Source organism: Myotis brandtii, unplaced genomic scaffold (assembly GCF_000412655.1).
Source record: "Myotis brandtii unplaced genomic scaffold, ASM41265v1 scaffold663, whole genome shotgun sequence".
Taxonomy (NCBI): domain Eukaryota; kingdom Metazoa; phylum Chordata; class Mammalia; order Chiroptera; family Vespertilionidae; genus Myotis; species Myotis brandtii.
The window spans coordinates 877,740-889,770 of NW_005370572.1; the positions used below are offsets into that span (position 1 = coordinate 877,740).

General features: G+C 42.8%; 1 pseudogene; it reads left to right on the top strand.

The window, feature by feature from the left end:
* The first annotated feature begins 930 nt into the window (after positions 1-930).
* On the top strand, positions 931-10,935 carry LOC102239052 (annotated as a pseudogene).
* Positions 10,936-12,031: the final 1,096 nt, after the last annotated feature.

Sequence of the window (12,031 nt, forward strand, 5' to 3'; positions counted from 1 at the left end):
AAAGCAGGTTTCTGGGGTTTTGTTTAGCTTCTATATTTGTAACAATGTTTCTTAAACTGCAAGCTCAGAGGCCAGCAGCGGCAGGCAGGGAACGTTGGCTTCCTCCATCACTGAAGCAAGCAAGCCTCCTGTTCGCTTCAAGCTGCCTGGCTGCCGGCTGCCATCTTGGTTGGCAGTTAATTTGCATATCACCCTGATTAGCCAATGGGAAGGGTAGCGGAGGTACGGCTAATTACCATGTTTCTCTATTATTAGATAGGACTAGAGGCCCGGTGCACAAAATTTGTGCACTTGGGGGATGGGGGCTAGGTCACTCAGCCTGGCCTGCACCCTCTCGCAGTCCAGAAGCCCTTGGGAGATGCCTGACTGATGGCCTAAGCTGTCAGTCAGATATCCTTAGTGCTGCCCCAGAGGCGGGAGAGGCTCCTGCCACCGCCATTGTGCTTGCCAGCCATGAGCCCAGCTTCTGGCTGAGTGGCACTCCCCCGTGGGAGCACACTGACCACCAGGGGGCAGCTCCTTTGTTGAGCGTCCCCTGGTGGTCAGTGCGCATTATAGCAACTGGTTGTTCTGCCATTTGGTCGATTTGCATATTAGCCTTTTATTATATAGGATAGATGGGGAAAATCCCCAGAAAGGCTGTTAAAAGCAAAAATAAAACCCTTTGCTCACAGCAGAAAAGTTATTTAGGACTTACAAGTCCTTCTGTGATTTTAAGCCAGCTTTTGGGGAGGTTAAATTCTGAGGTATAATTGCAGGCACTCTGTCCAGAATAAAACTGTGAGCCTGAAGTCTGTATCTGTAAACAGAAACCACCTGAGGTGGAGGTGCTAACAATATTCTAGCATCCTAAGTTTCATTTAATGCCCTTCCATGATTTTGCACTCAGAGTGCAGTTCCTGGCACTGTACACAGTTGTATCACACAGTCATGGGCACACCAACGGAGAGTCCAAAAGTGAGTCTGCTTGTCTTGTTTATCTCTGAGTGTAGGTACAAAAGCTGCAGATTTAGACAGGGTGGGGTGGGGGTGGGAAGGTGTCCTCTTTTTCAGTTTATTGGACAAGACTTCATGGTGCTGTTTATAAGAAAGGGGATTGACTGCTGAGTAAAATGCTTATTTGTTTTTTATATTGGAGTCTGTAAGTCATTCAACAGAGATGCTTACACAGAGCCACCTGTTGTAAGGTGCAAAGAGTGGGTACAATTCTACAAAGGCAGGAGTATATATCATGCCCACAATGTGAGAAAACATCCCTATTTGGACACCCACAGAAGATGTGAGCCCTGCACTCAAGATGAAATAAAAACTAAAAAAAAAAAATAGGTTTTTGCCTCTTCCCACAAACCCTCTCCCCAAAATGTTTTTACTCATCCAGAAACATGTTTAGAATATGGTCTCAGGCATGATATCCAAATAGATATTATGGACAGAGTACAGATGTAGAAACTGAAAGTCAATGGCAACCCTGCAGAGAGCATGGCAAAAGATGGGAGCCCAATGTCAATGTCCCTGAGTTCTTATTAGTTCTGCTTCATTGCCAAGCTTTCCTTGTGCTGTTTGTTAGCACAAGGAAGTACAATATGGGTCGCTTAGCTAATTATTAGTGTGTAATACAGCATTACTTGAATCTTGGCTCTGTCCTTCACAGCCAGACAACTACCCTTCCTATGTATCACTTTTCTCATCTGTTAAGTGGGTATGATAATGCATATTTCCTAGACTGCAGACAGTTACAAATATTATATAAATATTTGTAAATTTATATTTGTAAAATTATAATGTACATAATTCTCCCAGCATAGTGCCTGCCATATGAAATTCTCAGCGAATGGAAGTTCTCACTAATAGCATTTCATTTTTTAAAATATATTTTTATTTATTTCAGAGAGAGGAAGGGAGAGGGAGAGAGAAACATCAATGAGAGATAATCATTGATTGGCTGCTTCCTGCATGCCCCCTACCTGGGACTGAGCCCACAACTCGGGCATGTGCCCTGACCAGGAATCTATCCATGGTCACCTGGTGCATGGGCCGATGCTCAACCATTGTGCCACACTGGCCGGGCACTAATAGTATTTTAGGAAGACTGTCCACTGCCTGTTTTTGTTGTCTATACATTATATCTTGATTTAAAAAACATTAAAAGTTGCTAACATTCCTTTCTGATAGTTTATCCACCTATAAAAGGAGACTAACAGGAGAGACCAAGATGGCGGCATAGGTAAACACTGCAGACTGCTGCCGCAAACAACCACTTCAAAAATACAACTAAAAGACGGAACGGACATCACCCAGAACCACAGGAAGGCTGGCTGAGGAGAGACTCTTCAACTAGAAGGAAAAATAACAGCACACCGAGGCTCAGAGGAGGCGCAGTGTGGAAAAAACTCAGGTGCGGAGGTGCGCGCGCAAAGCGGGCTGGTGGCTGAGAGCGCGGTTGTCGTTTTCGGTCAGGGGGGAGTCTCAGACTCTGAGCTCCAGATACGGGCGAATCGCTGGGGACTCGGACTCAAACGGGAGAAGCGGGAGTGTCTGGCATCAGTTGGAAGGCAGCTTTCCCTCCGAGGTTTGCAGCGGTTCCGGGGGTTCTGAGAAGCAGAGCCTCTGGGAACGGGACTGAGAGGGGCCATTACCGCTCCCTCCGCCCGCCCTGTTGAGCCCGCCCCGCCCAAGCCCTGCGCAGAGCCATTTGCCAGATCGCCTCAGGCAAAGGCTAGATTAGCACCTCCCCAGAGGACAGAAGTTTTCCGCGGCAGACACAGCTGATTCACACAGCCAGTCGGCCTGGTGGTCAAATCCCTCTAGTATTAACTACAACAATCAAGGCTCAACTAGAACAAGACTGCGCACAAAGACCACTAGGGGGTGCACCAAGAAAGCATAAAAAATGCGGAGACAAAAAAACATGACAGAAATGGAGGATATAGAGCTAAAAATCGCAATTTTGAGGGCTTGCAAAAATGTGCTAGAAGCTGTCAATAAACTTGAGGAGAGAGTCACGAAAACTAATGAGACCCTCGATGCTATGATAAAGAACCAACTAGAAATTAAGCATACACGGACTGAAATAAAGAATATTATACAGACACCCAATAGCAGACCAGAGGAGCGCAAGAATCAAGCCAAAGATTTGAAATCTGATAGTTTATCCACCTATAAAAGGAGACTAACAGGCCAGAGAGTATATTTAAATCAGAAATAAAAAATTATATTTGTAAACTGTGGGAGACCACATGAGAGAAAGACATTCTGAATTGCATCCTTGCTGTTTTAGTATAAATAAAATTCTGCTTTGGGAGAAAATTTTCTCTTTACTTATATAACATAAAATACTCTTCTGTAAGACTTGGTGTATTCACAAAGGCTTCCTTTATTGCTGAGAGATTGTTAATATAACACACAAAATCTGTGGCACAGAAATAAACCATGACAGTATGCATTCGTGGCTTCATAGAAGGATCCCAAACAGAAAACCTGTGAGAAAATTCAGAAATCAAAGAGCAAGAGGCATAAATAGCTCAAAAATAGAGGAATTTTTAATGTGTGCTTTTGTCCTCATTTGCTTCACTGTTTCTTATACAAGGACTCAATGATTAGTGAAATTTGTTCAGAAATGTCTATATTTTGCCAACTCTGTGTTGCCAGATTAGATATCTATATAAATCTTCTTATAAAAGCAGTTAGTAGAAACTAATGGTTAAAATCATAAAAGGAAACTTGGTAAAAAAAAATTGTTTTATGGTCAGTCAGGATTCTCATGATGTCAAATAGATTATATTTATGTTTCATAATTTGAACCCTTCAAAATATATCCAGGGACTCAGTTTCATAATACCATTTTAAACACATTTCATATTCTTTCTAAAAATTAATATTAAAACATGAAGAAATAAAATTTATATATTAAAAGATGTAGGGACTTGAAAATCAGAAGACAAAGTCTGTGTTTCATACCATTTAAATGAAATTTAGAGACAACCAAAGGGAATTTTCCACCTTATCTAACCTACATGAGAGGACAAAAGAGTGGCTAGTCCAGACTGCAGGCAGTGACCTATAAGATTAAAAAGAAGTCTCTTTGTCGCAATTTTATCATTACTTGTAAGTGATAAAGTGCCAAAAGACAGGCTGGTGGCAGTAGCAATATATTTTCTTCAAGGCAGTAAAATCATCAACAAGGTGTCTGTATATGTGAAGTCCTGCTTGAATATAAAAGCAATTTTCCAGAGCCTTGTAGCTTCATTCTATTGTTTTCGTCAAGAATGAATATTCTGGATCACAATTTTCAGTGACTGATTGTAATGGACACAACTTGAAAAATGGATGAGGAAGCTCCCCAAATGATTACAGAACAAGGATCCAATACCATCAGTGGCAATATTTGCATTTATCTAAAAAGAGATTAAATGCTAACAGGTCTGCATAGCATCCTGGCATGCTTTTTTCTATTAAATTAAAGTAGGGAAAGTGCAAGATTACAACAGAACAAAATATAAATAAAACAAATCCAAGTAAACGTTTAAGGGGTTGTTATGCAGTAATACAAAAATAAAGGCATGTTAGAGAAGAACAGTGGTTTTTAAATATTCCATTATTTAAAAGTAAAACAACTCCACTAAAAATATAAATGCCACTTAATTGTATCACTTTCAACAAGTTCATTCTAGGCTAAGTTTTCAAGTCTAAGGCAAATCCAAAATTGAAAAATGTTAACATATCACCTTTAAGTATTTTAATCCAGTTAAGACCAACGGCAGTTTTAATTATTTAGATTCTCAACAGTTTTTATGGATAATTTTATAACCAATAATTACTGTGTAGAATATTGCTTAGAAAGAGTAATAACTTATGTGTGAAGAAGTAAACAGGTTGTCATGGGTCATTAATAAATTGCTCTCTCTGTTCTTCTGTACCATTTACTATCATTGGATAAGTTCATGCTTTGGAGGTTTTCTTATCCTTAGAAGTGTCTTTCTGCTGGTGGTGCCACCAGGGGGCATACGTAAATGACAATCTCAAATTAGAGCTTGATGTTATTCATTTTATGACATGCATAAGTGAGTGGTACTTAAGAATTGGCAGGGGTACTTGAGTGGTTGTTTTAGAAGCACACAGGGGATAGCAAATGACGGAAAGATAATAAGATTGTAGTACGCAGGGGAAAAGGAAGAGCAGAGAATTGATGGCCTGCCAACATTGAAAGATATCAGGGAGAAAAAAGAGCATAGAATTCTCAGAAAATAATGTTTCAATTAATTGAGTTTTTAGAACATTTATAAGGAAGACCTTTTTATTTCAATCTTTAACTTTGAAGATATTTCTAACAGAGGATGTGTTTTGTATTAATTAGTATAGTAAGTAGTAGTATAGTTCCATATTTCATTTTTATGATGATTTAAGGTCTTGTAAAAGTTCATTATGCACCTCAATATCACTGTAAAAATTCTACAAATTTAGAGGAAAAGGTGTATAATATTGGATTAAATGTGGATAAAACTAGAACATCTTAAGGAGCTGATTATGTCATAAGCCCCTAGTATTATCTTTCTTTTTGGAGATTTGCTTTCTTATTTTTAAAAACAGTATCATGGAAAGATTCTCATTCATTGAGTATTCCTATCTTTCAAGGTTTCACTTGTCTAGAAAATTAGGATATGGGAAAACTAGCAAACACTATTTTAACCACACATTTGAAAATCTTGTTTACATAAGTAACAGACCATAATGATAAAGTTAAAAGTCAGGTTTACCGTGATACTATCTGAGGGCCGGGGTGGGGGGGGTGGGGGAGGCATGTGATATCTATCCCTAAAAACCCAAGTGATTAAGCAGTAGCCTGGGTAGAATGGTTTAGCAATAAGTGATCCCAGAAACAAGAGGTTAGAGCAGAGGAATCTACAAGTACTCTCTTGCACCCAACTCTATAAGTCTATCTTCATACAACAGAATTTAAATGCCTTCCTTACTTGAAAAAAAATGTTCTGAATTGTCTCTATTATTCACCCATCCTCATACCAATTCCTTATAACCACTCTAATTCTGACTTTTAGTTACCCATTTTTGGTAAGAGTGATTTCTGCACTCTTTAAAAAGCCCATAGTAATTTTACTACCTTCTTCATTTTATAGCAAAAGGAACTAAGACAGGAATCAGATGGCTTGTCAAGACCACACAAATAATTCCTTGTATAGCCAGAACCAAAACCCCAATCTTTCTCTGCTTAGTATGAGTCTATTTAACAAGGAAAGTGGTTCTGCATTCCCCTATGACTAAAGTATATATATTGCACCCCCACCTCATGAATGAGGTCTAAGAGTCCACATTCTAATATATCAATAAAGAATTTGTCTTCCTGAAAACACAATTTAGACCACATTCAATAACAGTCATTTTCAACTGGTGTGCAGCAATAATTTTTAAAACATGCAATACTTGACTATTTAATCGGGGCACTGACCTCTTTTCCCTTAGATTGTCAAATTAAAAAAAATGACAAGAGCCAACACAACAATTGCTGTCCAATGTGAATGAATCAAAAGTATATCTATTTTTGGTCAGATTGGCAAAAATATAAACTATATTTTGGTGTGGCATAATTTTATTAATTAGTTTATGTGTACTATGAGATGAAAAAAGGTTGAAAATTGCTGTTATAGAAAGTTAGTGTGCCCCGGAGGAAATGATTATTATTCCTGGTGCATAAAATTAGTTAACTCTTTGGACTGGGTAAGGAAGAGTTTACTTGTCTCTGTTTTAAATACATATTCTAATGTTATCATCTGACCATTAATCTAACTAAGAGAGATTGCAGTGACTGCACACATTGCAAAATTAGTTCAGGAATGTCACTAAACACCCTTTAGAGAGGGAAGTGAATCTCACTTCTAGGTTTTCACATGATGTCCAAAATTCAACAAAACTTAAGAGACTTGCAAAGACAAAAACTTATGAGACTTGTACAAAAGTACACAGGAGAATTTTAAAAAGGAGTAAGTAGAAACTGCCCTTGAGGAAATTCAGTAAATGGGCTTATTGGAAAAATTAAAGACTTAAGCACATGAAATAAATTGTATGTTTATGGGTAAGAATACTTAATATTATTAAGATGGCAGTACTCCCAAATTAATATACACATGCAATGTATTTCCAACCAAAATCCTAGCTGCCTCTTTTATTTATTTTTTAAAATCAATTTTTATTTATTTCAGAGAGGAAGAGAGAGGAAGAGAGATAGAAACATCCTATATAATAAAACCCTAATATGCAAATCGACTGAACGGCAGAACAACCAGTCACTCTGATGTACACTGACCACCAGGGGGCAGACGCTCAATGCAGGAGCTGCACCCTGGTCGTCAGTAGCGCTCCCATAGGAGGAGCATCTCTCAGCCAGAAGCCGGGTTCATGGCTGGCAAGTGCAGTGGCAGTGGTGGGAGCCTCTCCTGCCTCTGCTGCAGTGCTAAGGACCCCTTGGGGGATGTCCGCCTGCCAGCTTAGGCCCACTCCCTGCCCAGACTGCAAGAGGGCGCAGGCCAGGCTGAGGGATGCCCCATCCCCCCGCCCCAATGCACGAATGCCATGCACCAGGCACTGGGCCTCTAGTCAATGATAAAAGAGAGTCATTGATTGGCAGCCTCCTGCATGCCCCACACTGGGAATCAAGTCTGCAACCTGGGTATATGCCCTGACGGAGAATCAAACCCTGACCTCCTGGTTCATAGGTTGATGCTCAACCACTAAGCAACACCAGCCAGGCCTAGCTGCCTCTTTTAAAGTTCGCAAAGTGAACATGCAAGAGATCCAGTGGTCAAAAATTTTTTGGGGTGGGAAACAAAGTTAGAGAAATTAGAACAGACATATAGACCAATGGAATAGAATAGAGAACCCAGAAATTGACCCAAACCACTATGCTCAATTAATATTTGACAAAGGAGGCAAGAATATACAATGGAGTCAAGACAGTCTCTTCAATAAATGGTGCTGGGGAATTTGGTCAGACACATGCAAAAAAAATGAAACTAGACCACCAACTTACACCATACACAAAAATAAACTCAAAATGGATAAAGGACTTAAACATAAGATGGGAAACCATAAGATTATTAGAGGAATCCACAGGTAGCAAAATCTCAGATATATACATTTCCCAATTTTAAAACTTAGTACAAAGCTAGAGTGATCAAAGCAATATGGTACTGGCATGGGGATACATATATAAATCATTGGTATATAATTTAAAGTTTAGAAGTAAACCCTTACAATTATGGTCAAAAGCAAAAAAGAAAATATTGAAAAGACATCCCATGAAATGGAAGAAAATATTTGAATATTATATATCTGAGAAGAGATTTATATCCATATATGTAAAGAACTGTTAAAGCTCAATAATAGAAAAACAACCCAATTTAAAAGTGGGCAAAGGATTTAAATAGTATTTTCTCCAAAGAAGACATACAAAAGGAAATAGGCACATGGAAAGATGTTAAACATCATCATAATTAGGGTATGCAAGTCAAAACCACACTGATATAGCAGTTCATACCCTCTAGAGTGGCTACAATAAAAAAGACAGAGATTAAATGTTGGCCAGGATATGGAGAAATCTGAACCTTTATACATTGCTGGTGGCATTATAAAAATGTGCAGCAACTTTGAGAAACAGTTTGACAGTTTCCTAAAATGTCAAACATTGAGTTACCATTAGACCTAGAATTTCACTACCAGATATATATGTCAGAAATGAAAACAATACATCCACACCAAAACTTGTACATGAATGTTTATAGCAGCATTGCTAGTAGCCAAAATGTTGAACAGCCTCAATGTTCATCAACTGATGAGTTGATAAACATACGTGTTATAACCACACAATGGAATATTACTTCTCAGTAAATACAAATGAAGCCCTAATCTATAATAATAAAAGTGTAATATGCTAATTAGACCAGATGTCCTTTTGGATGTCCTTCCATCCTTCAGGATGAAGCCAGGGCTATAAGGGAAGCCCGGGTCCTGGGTGCCAGAGGAAAGCCCATGTCCAGGTGCCTGCCAGTGGCCACAGAGAAGCCCGGGATCCAGGTGCCTGCCGGTGGTCAGAGGGAAGCCCAGATTCCAGGTATCTGCTGGCAGCCAAGGGAAGCCTGGGTCCCAGGTGCCAGAGGGAAGTCGGTGCCTGCACCAGGGGAAAGGAAGGTCTATTTTTGCACAAATTTCATGCATCGGGCCTCTAGTACATACTAGCACATGGATTAACTTTGAACACATTATGAAACTGATAGAAGCCAGTCACAAAAGACAATGATGTAAAGATTAGTGGTGGCCAAGAAGGAGAGAGGGAAATGAGAGTGACTGCTAATGACTGTGGAGTTTTGGGGGAAGGGATGTAAATATTCTAAGACTAGAGGCCCAGTGCATGAAATTCGTGCAAGGGGGGAGGTGGTTCCTAAGCCCAGCCTGCACTCTCTCACAACCCGGGACCCCTTGGGGGATGTGTGGCTGTTTGTTTAGGCCTGATCCCAGCCTCGCCTGTGGGGATCGGGTCTAAACCAGCAGTTGGACATCCCCAGAGGGATATAGCAGTGCGCTAAGTGGCAGGCGGCCAGGGAGGAGCCCGAACTGGCGCTAGGCACCTTGCCACTCGCACTCATCCTGGCCCGCTGTGCCTGCTGTCTCCACTCAGTAGTGCTGCCGTGGAGTTGGGAGAGGCTCCTGCCACCGCAGCTGCGCTCACCAGCCATGAGCCCAGCTTCTGGCTGAACAGTGCTCCCCTTGTGGGAGCACACTGACCACCAGGGAGCAGCTCCTGCATTGAGCTTCTGCCCCCTAGTGGTCAGTGCACATCATAGCGACCGGTCATTCTGGTTATTCCGCCATAAAGGTCGCTTAGACTTTTATATATACTAGAGGCCTGGTGCACGAATTTGTGCATTAGTGGGGTCCCACAGGAGTGCGCAGGTACCCGCAGATGAAATGGCCCCTCCTTGATGTCCCCTCCAGCGCCACAGTTAAGGACGCCAGGCCTCCGCACCCAGCACTTGTGTAATGAAGTTCCTGTTGTTCAGCCTTCGGGTCACACACACCCTTTGATGCCCTCATCACCTACAGCAACTGCCACTTTTCCCCTGGATTCCCTCCCCACATCTCTCCCCAGACATTGATGCAAAGGCAGGAATCCCCAGGCCCCTCACCCATATGAACTGTCTCCACATTACCCACTGTCCCCCAGAGCCGTCAGACAAACCCCATCCCCTCAGCTGGCTCACCCCACAGCAGCCCAGCCCTGTGCTCCCCTCCTCCTGGTAGCTTCTGGCATGGGCACCCCCCTCCCTCACCATGAATGCCTTTAAGTCCAGCCTGGTTTCCAGGGGTTCTCTCCTCACCTAGTGGCTCTGGCCCATCCTGATCTGCCCGCCTCAGGGATTCCCACCCGCCACGGTCTCTTCCACTGTCAAGCAGAAACAGCACCCCCTGCCTGAGACCAGCCTTAGCCGGAAATCACCAGTCACGGTGAAAAAATAAAGGAGGAAAAAAAGAAAACCTCACGTGAAGAAGCCTCTTAATGCCTTCATTAAGGGGAGGGGCTGAGGGCCCAGGTGGTGGCTGAGTGCCCTCAGGAGGAAAGTGCAGCCATTCCCCAAATCCAAGCAAGAAAGAAAGCGGCGCCACCGGTCCTGAGACCAGGCCAAGTCCTAGGAAATGGCCCCGAAGGAGAAGGAGCGGCAGCTCCACCACCTGCTCCCCAACCCTCTGAGCCCAGGACAGCCCCAGCGGGAAAAAGGAGAGGAGAGAGAATCAGCTGCCGCAGACACAGGCCCTGCAGCCAGTCCAAGAGGCGGAGGGTTCTCTGGCCTCCCGAGCAAAAAGCCATGTGTTCAGTACTTGCCCCCTGAGAAGCCCTGTGACAGCCCTGCCTCTTCCCCGGGTATCAGCTAGACTTCTGGGCCACCCCGCACGGCAACCTGGGCTCGCAGCTGCCCCTGCTGCCACCCCCTCAGAGCAAGCCCGGCCCTGTCCCTCACCACCAACCCGGAGATGGGGCCCAGCTGGCTCTCCACTCAGCTGCCTTCCTGTCAGCTAAGGCTGCAGGCTGGTCCTCTGGCCAGATGGGCAGCCAGCCCCACATCCTCCTCTCCCAGCCCCTTCCCTCCCATCCATGCTCACAGCTCTGCCGACTGCTCCCCCTTCCTTCCCAGCCACACTCCATGCCACCAGGCCCTCCCAGTACTCCAGGCCCAGCTTCTTTCCTCAGCTACCAAGCCCACTAAGCTGCCGTGTGAACGAGATCCATCTAGTAGTAATGACTCAGAAGAGGGGGAAGATGGAAACTTTATTGGTCAATATGGACCACTCTGAACTGTTCTGCAAGGTGACTGGTAACAACAGCACTTGACATCTTGTAGGTGTAACCAATAGTGGGTCTTAAGGCTTTTTAAAAAATATTTTTATTATTTTTTAAATTTATCTTTATTTTTGAAAGTATTACAGATGTCCTTTTCCTCCCCCCCTTCTTTCCCCCTTACCCTTTCCATGCTGCCACTCCCAGGCCTTCACCATACTATTGTTTGTGTCCATGGGTTATGCAAATATGGATATAAATTTTTGGTTAATCTCTTCACACACACACACACACACACACACACACACACACACACACGCACCTCCTTCTCTCCAAGATTTGTCTGTTCCATGCTTCTACGTCCCTGGATCTATTTTGTTTATCAGTTTATTTTGTTCATTAGATTCCACATATGAGGGAGATCGTGTGATACTTGTCTTTCCCTGACTGGCTTATTTCATCAGTATAATACTCTCCCAGGTCCCTCCATTTTGTCTCAAAGGCTAAGAGAACTGAAAAGCACTGTGTCGTTCTCCCCATACCTGCAGTGGTGCTGGACCTGGGCAGATCACCCACTTCTCTCCCCCTCAGATACTTTCTGCCCCCATTGCTGCAATTTCTAGCCTGCTGCTTCTTCAGCTAGACTCCATTCCTGGACATTTCCTTTTATCGCACCAAGTTTTTCTCCTTTGC